This window comes from Parasteatoda tepidariorum, chromosome X2 (assembly GCF_043381705.1).
Source record: "Parasteatoda tepidariorum isolate YZ-2023 chromosome X2, CAS_Ptep_4.0, whole genome shotgun sequence".
Lineage (NCBI taxonomy): Eukaryota > Metazoa > Arthropoda > Arachnida > Araneae > Theridiidae > Parasteatoda > Parasteatoda tepidariorum.
In genome coordinates, this window is record NC_092215.1 from 9,422,502 (window position 1) to 9,432,261 (window position 9,760).

A 9,760-nucleotide genomic window follows, 5' to 3' on the forward strand; every position below is an offset into this window, starting at 1 on the left:
ATAATCCAAGCATGATCTAAGTTCTCCCTCTTTCATTACCCTATTCTTTGCCTTGGGCCTTGAGAACTTATCACTATTTCTAATTGACGCTACATACGAAAATGAATATTTCAAGTGTATTACGGCAAAATGGTTCTGTTGTAATTAATTTTATACGAGCACGGACGCCTTGTCTAACGGGTTAGAGACCCTGAAAATGAGCTTAAGCGCCTTGAATAAGAGGACACTCAAAATATAAAAATGTTTTTACAATACTTTAACTAACAGTTGAAGAGTAGGGCTCTTTGATGTAACCTTAATTTAATTAAACGATTTAGCGTCATAAATTGTTATACTCTTTAAGTTTCTGAAAGTTTTTGTGCTATAACTTTCGGGTATTTTACCATAAACAGCCGTTAGTAAAGTGAAGAAGCTAGTAATCATTTGTGTTTATTAAAAGTATTATATTAATAATGCCAACACAGTGGTCCCCAACCTTTTTAGACATGTGGACCACCAATTTTTTAAACTAACTACATGCCAGGAAAAGAACAAACAAAATGAAGAATAGTGTCAAACATGCTGCACGAGAAGAATTAAAATAAATAAATAAAATATTGAGAGTTGTCACATCTTACGAAAACTAGTAAAACGATCGGAAAATTCGGAATTAGACATCGAGATTTATATTGGTTTAAACTCTCGATCGGTGGCCAAGGGTCAGTACCACGCTGTCAGCGGCTATTGGGCTGGTAACTACTAGTCTAGCAGACCCGTTATTTCACGTTCTTGCTATGGAGGCTAGGCATGACCTAAAACAATTTTTTTCTGCTTTCACTTTAAAATTTTGAGGACGCATATAAGTTTGCATTCAACACTACACTCAATTTTTTCAAATAAATATATCTAATTACAAAATCACGAGTTTTGAAAGTTTAATTTTATTGTGAAAGCTAATAGAAGGAAACTTTAACTTCTCCATTTCAATATGGGCATCACTATAATTATATTTAAGAAGCCTACGAACCTTGCATTGTAAAAATTTTGGTGAAATTATTTCCCGAATATGGTGTAGAACAACCCTAGTAATTGTATAAAGCAACGCCAAATAGAGCGTTCAAATGTACTTTAAAAGGTGTAGTTATTTTTAAACACTGATAAAAATAAAACATAATTACACTAAGCTCACGCGCATTAACACCATTCGTGAAATAATTTTACTCACAAAAGTGCCAACTTTGTGACAGTTTAAATTCGAGTAGGAAATATCGTGAATTTGTTGTTGTCTTGCATGCTTCTATATATCTTAACTGTAAAACTATGGTGTAATGCCTGTCTAAGTTTGGTTGGTAAACAATTGCATAACTTACAAAAGTATTTCGACCTATTAAATAATTTAATAAAAATTGAGAAATAATTATTAAAAATTATCTTTCACGCTGGATTATCTTTGAATAAGCAAATTTTATCATTGTGTGAAAAAATAATTTGATCCTCTTTAGAATTTTTCTGGATATAGCAAAATATTTATAGCGTGAACTTAATAATAAGGAGTCCAAACTTGAGTTCTAGTACGTTAAAATCCGATAATTAGGTGAAAAGTTATTCAGGGTGTTAATTTTTTGCAGTGCATATCCAACCAAGGTGTATTAGGATAGGTATGTTACAACTGCAGGCTTATCATTGCAACTCATTATGAAGAAAGCCTGGTACCAAGATTACAAAACAGTAAGCACGCATCGTTTGTCCTGTAATTCCATGATGCTTCTCTCTGGAGAGTCGATTGTTGTTGCTTTTAGATTTTGCCTTTTGTTGTCGATTGCTGTCACCTTTTGTTTGTCGATTGTTGTTGCCTTTCTTTTGAAGGTTTAGGAAAGTGCAAAATGGTTTGCATTCCCCTTGGTGATGTTTTATTAAAAAATTTCGTTGGCCACTATTTTTGACGCTGATTTTTTTGAGTTTTAGAGTCATTGCCCTATAATCAATGCAATGATGTTTTTTTTTTGGTAAATGGCCATTTTTCCGGTATTCCTTACACTGATATTTTTATGTAAATGGCCATTGCCCAGTATTTTTAAATTTGCGATTCTTAAGTGCAAGGGTTATTGATCGGCATTTATTACACTGGTATTTTTCTTAATCTAAATAATATGAAATTTTAGAAATTCTTCTGGCAAAGAAATTATTCTAACTACTGAAAAAGAAAACGAATGATTATAGTAACATACAATGAATATTAATACAAAGTGAAGGGAATTTGAAGAATCGGAATGCTTTTAAACGCAAGTAGTAAGGTGACATAGTATTTTCAATTTTCAAATACCTAAATTGAAAACAAATACTGTCTGTTGTACCTGTTTCAGGAAAAATGATGACAGGTATTTCCTCCAAATCATTACTTGTAAAAGATATCGATCAATACAATCCCCATAAGGAAGCATTTTAGAATTGAAAGACTAGTGCTATAAGCTTCCGTTATATTGCTGCTTAAAGAGTTTCTGAGTAAAACAGAAACTTTCTGCGTATGTTAATGGTGGAACTCGCTTTACAGAAGATCAAAAAATCCTGTTTGTTGCTTTGATACTAAGTCTGTTGCCATCATACATATAATCACAGTTTAAGTGCCTTAATCTTGAAGCAAAGCTATAATTTTAAGCCATTTAAGGTATTTAATATTTATAAAAATGGCCAATTTGGCGAAATTTTTTCACTCTGATAAAATGTTTTCAAATCAATAAATACAAATAATTTCAATTTTTTTAACCCAGATTAGGCAGCATTTGAGATACTATTTAAATATTAGAAATTGAATCATTAAAGCGTTTTACAAAATTGTGGCTTTTCTTCATAGTGACGTTTTGCGCAAAATTAGCGTAGATCTAAATATAGCCTCTACTTTACCTGTTAGTTACGAATAACTGTTATAAAATCATGATTACATTAAAAATAGCGCATTATTATTAAAAAAAAGCAATATTTCGCGCAGCGATAGAGCCCTCGAAAGCTTTAAGTTGTACTGAGGGATTTCATACCTATTCATTTGTGCACTTTAACGATATACATTGCATATTGCTTATATTGTAGAACTTTTTATGTTACAGACATATAAATTTGAAACATATTGCACTTATGAATGTAATTGGCACTTTCTATATCAAAATTGTTGCATATTTCGATGTGAGAAATGCTGTTAACATCGCCAATTGCCACATTGTCGCCTTACTGGCGTGAACCTCAGTTATTAATATTTGTAAAAATATAACACACCTTGGCCTTGGATGTATTTCTTAATAGAAACACTAACTCCAACCTTAATAGACACACTTAACACTAACTTTTGTTACTTTGGTAGGATAAAGATAACTGACAGTTATCTTTATCCTACCAAAGTAAACAGAAGAAACCGATCCATCCTATGTGATTCTCATTGGATAAATTATATATTTGATTTCAATTGAACCTTTAAAGACGCTTTCATTGGTAGGTTAATGTATATTAGAATCCAATGGTGGTATATTGTTAAATGCATAACTGTAACAATTGAGCCACATTCTTTTTTAATTGTTGTAAAAATATTTCAATATTTTTTTTAATATGGAAATGGAATTATTAGATCATAAGAGTAGAGGAATATTGGTGTCAGAAAAGCAACGAAAACAAAGAAAAACAAAATAATACAAAAGGGAAATTCTGTGAAAATGTAGAAAACAATCCCTCATCAGTCACACAAAACTGAGCGAAAAATCCTTTTTTTTCTTCCGTTTTTTTCATTTTCGCCACCAGCCATTGTTCTTTCTTAGGCATTTCTTTTTTTTCTTGTTGAATGCTTTATTGGTTACAACTATTCTAAACCGGACAACTACGTTAAAGTTTCAATCGTTAGGGATATTATCTTGAAGCTTTTTGCTGCAACAGTAACTACAGACGTATTTCTTACAGATTATTGAAGAAATTATTTTGAGTATAAAATGAAATACATTTCAAGGTTTTAACCGAAATTGCTTCTTATCTGTAATTGGTAGATATTGAAAAATATCCAAACTTAATACTTCGTCTTAAAGTCCCATTGGAACAAGTAAAAGACTTAAGCATTATTAAACCTTCAAGAATTGTGAAATGTTCCTCGCCTAAAATTTAATGACGCAATTCTTTCAATCGACATATATTTGATTAACAATTGAAAAAAAATAGTTCGAGTATTATAATATAGTATAATTCTAAGTTATAAACCATAAGAGTTTATCTTTAATTGATTGTCGTTAAAAAAGAGAAAAACTTTTCCATCTTAAAACAGCTTTTTAATGACTTAAGTATTATTTAACCTCCTTGAACTGTGAAAATGTTCCAAATTTGAAATTCAATACCGCAATAGTTTCAATAGATATATATTTTGTTAATAATTAAAAACATTATTTCAAGTATTTCAATAAAATATACTTTACAATTCTAAGGAATAAGAATATCTTAATTGGTAGGCGTTAAAAAAAGAAAATATTTCCGATCTCAAAACAGTTTCTTAAAGTCCCAAAGGAACAAGCAAAATATTTAAGTATTATAAAACCTCTAAGAACTGTGAAAATGTTTCTAGCATATAATTCAATGCCACAATTGTCTCAATAGACATATATTTTATTAACAATCGTAAAAAAAAATTATATCGAGTATTTCAATAAAATATACTTCGAAACTCTAAGCCGTAACAGTTTTTGTCTTTAATTGATTGGCTTTAAAAAAAGAAAGACTTTCCGATCTCCAAACAGCTTTTTAAAAGACTTAAGTATTTTTGAAACTCTTTAAACTGTGAAAATCTTCCTAACCTGAAATTGAATACCGTAATAGTTTCAATAGACATATATTTTATTAACAATCGTAAAAAAATTATATCGAGTATCTCAATAAAGTATACTTCGAAGTTCTATGCCGTAAGAGTTTCTTATCTTTAATTGATTGGCGTTAAAATAAAAAAGACTTTCCGATCTCAAAACAGCTTTTTAAATGACTTAAGCATTTTTAAAACTCGTTGAACTGTGAAAATGCTCCTAACCTGAAATTGAATACCGTAAAAGTTTCAATAGATATATATTTTATTAACTACCGAAAAAAATTATTTTGAATATTCCAATAAAATATGCTTTAAAATTCAAAGAAGTAAGAATTTCTTATTTTTAGTTGTCATGCGTTAAAAAAAGGAAGCATTTCCGATCTCAAAACAGCTTTTTAAAGTACCAATGGAACATGTAAAAGATTTAAGTATTATTAAACCTCTTTGAGCTGTGAAAATGTTTCTATCCTGAAATCCAATACCGCAATCATTTCAATAGACATACATTTTATTAACAACTGAAATAAATTATTTCGAGTATTCCAATAAAATATACTTCTAAGCTCTAAACCATAAGAGTTTCTTATCTTCAATTGGTAAGCATTTAAAAAAAAACTTTCCGATCTCAAAACAGCTTTTTAAAGTACAAATGGAACAAGTAAGAGATTTAAACTTCCTTGAAATGTGAAAATGTTCTTAACCTAAATTTCAGTGCCGCAATCGTTTCAATAGACATATATTTTATTAATAATTGAAAAAATTATTTCGCGTATTCCAATGAAATATACTTTAAAATTCAAAGGAGTAAGAATTTCTTATCTTTAATTGGTAAGCGTTTAAAAAAAAGGAAAAACTTTCCGATCTCAAAACAGCTTTTTAAAGTCCCAGTGGAACAGGTAAAAGATTTAAGTATTATTAAACCTCTTTGAGCTGTGAAAATGTTTCTAACCTGAAATCCAATACCGCAATCATTTCAATAGACATACATTTTATTAACAACTGAAAAAAATTATTTCGAGTATTTCAATAAAGTATACTTCCAAACTCTAAGTCATAAGAGTTTCTTATCTTCAATTGGTAAGCGTTAAAAAAAAAAAAAAACTTTCTGATCTCAAAACAGCTTTTTAAAGAACAACTGGAACTAGTAAGAAACTTAAACCACTTTGAACTGTGAAAATGTTCTTAGAATAAATTTCAGTGCCGCAATCGTTTCAATAGACATATATTTTATTAATAATTGAAAAAATTATTTCGCGTATTCCAATAAAATATACTTTAAAATTCAAAAGAGTAAGAATTTCTTATCTTTAATTGGTAAGTGTTAAAAAAAGGGAAAAACTTTCCGATCTCAAATCAGCTTTTTAAAGTCCCAGTGGAACAGGTAAAAGATTTAAGTATTATTAAACCTCTTTAAGCTGTGAAAATGTTTCTAGCTTGAAATCCAATACCACAATCACTTCAATAGACATACATTTTACTGACAACTGAAAAAAATATTTCGAATATTACAATAAAATATACTTCTATGCTCTAAACCATAAGTGTTTCTTATCTTCAATTAGTATGCATTAAAAGAAAAATCCGATCTCAAAACAGCTTTTTAAAGAACAAATAGAACAAGTAAGAGACTTAAACCTCTTTGAACTATGAAAATGTTCTTAGAATAAATTTCAGTGCCACAATCGGTTCAATAGTCACATATTTTATTAATAATTGAAAAAATTACTTCGCGTATTCCAATAAAATATACTTTAAAATTCAAAGGAGTAAGAATTTCTTATCTTTAATTGGTAAGCGTTAAAAAAAAGGAAAAACTTTCCGATCTCAAAACAGCTTTTTAAAGTCCCTATGGAACAAGTAAAAGACTTAAGTATTATTAAACCTCTTTGAACTGTGAAAAAATTCTTATCCTAAAATAATGAGGCTTCTTTCCTAAAAAACTGTAAACAGAAAAAAAACACTCTTTTATCATAGCGAATGAAATTACAAAAGAAACTTAAAGCAATGTTCAGATGTTCCCTTTTTTACTTCCTTATTTACTTATTTAACTTCCTTCTTTTAATTCTGTAAATTGAAAACCGTAGTTCTCTAGAGACGGAAAAGCAGTGCGAAAAGTGAATTTCAGACCGAATAGAAGTCAGTAAGAGAAAGAACACCTGCTATACAGAAGTTGAATACATTTACATTTTAAGAATAGCTTTGTTTCATGCTTTCACAGACATTTTCATGTTGAGATTGTTTTTCTATGTTCCCTTAATTTTATTTCCTTTTTCTTTTCGACTGTGTTCAATTTTAGTCCATCGCATATCATATACGATTTAAATGAGCTTTTATTTTTTGATTTCCTCTTTTTTTATATTTACCTTACTTTCCTTTTTTAGAAATCGACTGCAATTTTTCGATTATACTTTTCGATTGTTCTGAAATAAAGCAAATCGTACTTATGTATTTGCATTTAATTTGTTAATTACTGTGCTCTGATTTATTTTATCCATTAAAAAAGATTCTACAGGTAACAGTCTTACAATTACGCTTCGTTTTGTATAGTTTATGCTAAACCGATAGGGAAAAGCTGATGTAGCGACGCAAATAAATGGTATTATGTTTCAATGTTTCCATTTTTATTTATATAATGGAGTCAAAAAACTTTATTATTTCATTTTAATTTTTTAGAAATAGATTAGAGTTAAGCTAATCTTAATAATTGTTTTTAAAAAAGCAAATTATTGCCTGTTCCGGGTATGTTAATAACCTTCTATTTCATATTTAGGATTTAAGAATTTCTCAGGGCCCGGAATAACATGTTGGCAGGACGTTGGACTCATGCTTGTGAGTGCGGGAATTCGAGTCATCTACCAGATATTCCCCGTGAACAAAATGGAGACTGGTACAAGTTAAATCTGCCGGGGTCACAAATTCCTACAAGTTCCCATAACAAATCAATACCTCTGAGGGTACTGAATTGGAGATTGGTGGCTTTCTGGTTCAGGTCTGGTTACGATCAGCGGATGGATAAAAGGTGCGTGAATGAGTCCTCCCTGTGAAACAAGTTGTGACGTATGTGTGTGGTAAAATCGTATTTTTGGCCATAGATGGCCAAAACACTTGGCCAAAGGTTGTTCATATCTATCTATAGGCTGTTTATATGAATCCAAAAGAGTTGGTTATCTGTTACGAATTGACGACAATGCAGTAAACTGTGCAATAATATAAGGTATTTTTGAGGCTATTTTGAGTTTGAAAGATGTAAAAAAATGCACATCAGGTTGAAGATGAAGTTATGTTTTGCACCAAAAATAACTTCATTAATGAATCTCAATTTCAACCTCATTTACACCTCACAAAATCAACCTTGTATATAACTCAGCTATACTTTTAGTTGAGATTGGTCGAAATTATTCGCTTCTCAGATATAATTATTTGAAGTGTAAAAAAAATAATTTGCACCTCCAAAACAATTTCGCTACGCTGGTTGCTCTAAAGTACATTTCAATCAAATTTAAGTGTGAATAAAACAACTTTATACACCTTGATTATGAACCTTGGGAGGTTGATATTTGATGGTTATTTTTGAAGTCAACTTCAAATAAACCTCAAATCAACTTTAAAAACACTTTGAATTTTTGTAAGATAAGTAATGGCTATGAAATATATACATGTTTACAACAAATATCTTGCACCGCAGTAAGCTCCAATTAACAATCAAGCAACCAAGACTGGCTAACAGTGGAATTAATGTTCAACTGACTAATTAAAGCATTCCTCAGTAGAGGGCACTGTTGTAATAATAAACTGTTTAGGGAAAGTACCAAGTAACACCGAACAACACTGTCATCCTGCATTGCTATAGTACTCTTACTGTTAATAATATGACGTGCTATTTATCATACAGTTTTCAAATCCTTTTAACTTTAGCGGAAGATATTAAAAACTTAAGTAACGCACAAAACATAATAACCATTACATTGTACTCATGACGTGATTTTGATTATCTAAAATCGATTTTTAGTGGACGAATTTTTAGAATTTATAAAATACATAAAAACCAAATAAATGATAAAATTATGATAAAATAGGTGAAATCTCAATAATAAAGTTTTCTAGAACATCAAGCCAACTAAGCGGAGGGATACCCTATTATGATTTTATCCAGTTTTTTTTATAAATATGAATGGTTTTTGTGTATTTACATTTAGCGCTAGACGAGCCGTGCCTGACTGCAAAGCCAATGGTTGCTGGTTCAAATCCTGCTCAGGGGATGGATGCTTTTCTCTAGGGGTTGTTCCCTGTAGTGTGATGTATGAATGTGGCCCATTCTATAAACTGGTATTTGTAGTAGTGTGGCGTGGATAATGTTGCTCACCCCCGTGACTTAGCTTCGCAGGTGCCAACTAGGTAACGTTAAATAAGCAGCACATTCGGCATCTTCGGCACGATCGAAAGTTCAGTGCTTGCCTTTAGAAGAAAAAAAAAACTTTTAGCGCAAGTCTATTTCAAGCATAGTTACAGAATTGCAATTGTTTTTGTAAAATGTATTACTCGATTTCACGTGTCACGCGAATACTAAAAAGGTGAAATCACCAGATGTTATTGATTTCATCAGCGTGGAACCATGCTTTTGGAGAAACATTGACCATCTAATTTGTGTCGTACAGTCCATCTTACTCAAACATTTATACAAAATATTCCATAAGCTCTGAATTGGATTTTAGTATCAAATTTTAATGCAAATAAACAAAATATTGTTGTGATTTTCCACTATAAATATTTTTTAAATTCTAACTGTTAGGAATAGGACAAGTATTTGTCATGCTTTGCTGGAAAATAAATTTTTTTTTATTCCTCTATATTTGTTTTGACTAATGTGAATGCATAATATAAAAAAAATGATTTTTCTATCCATAAAAGGATTTCATGATATATATATATATATATATATATATATATGTTATTATCGGG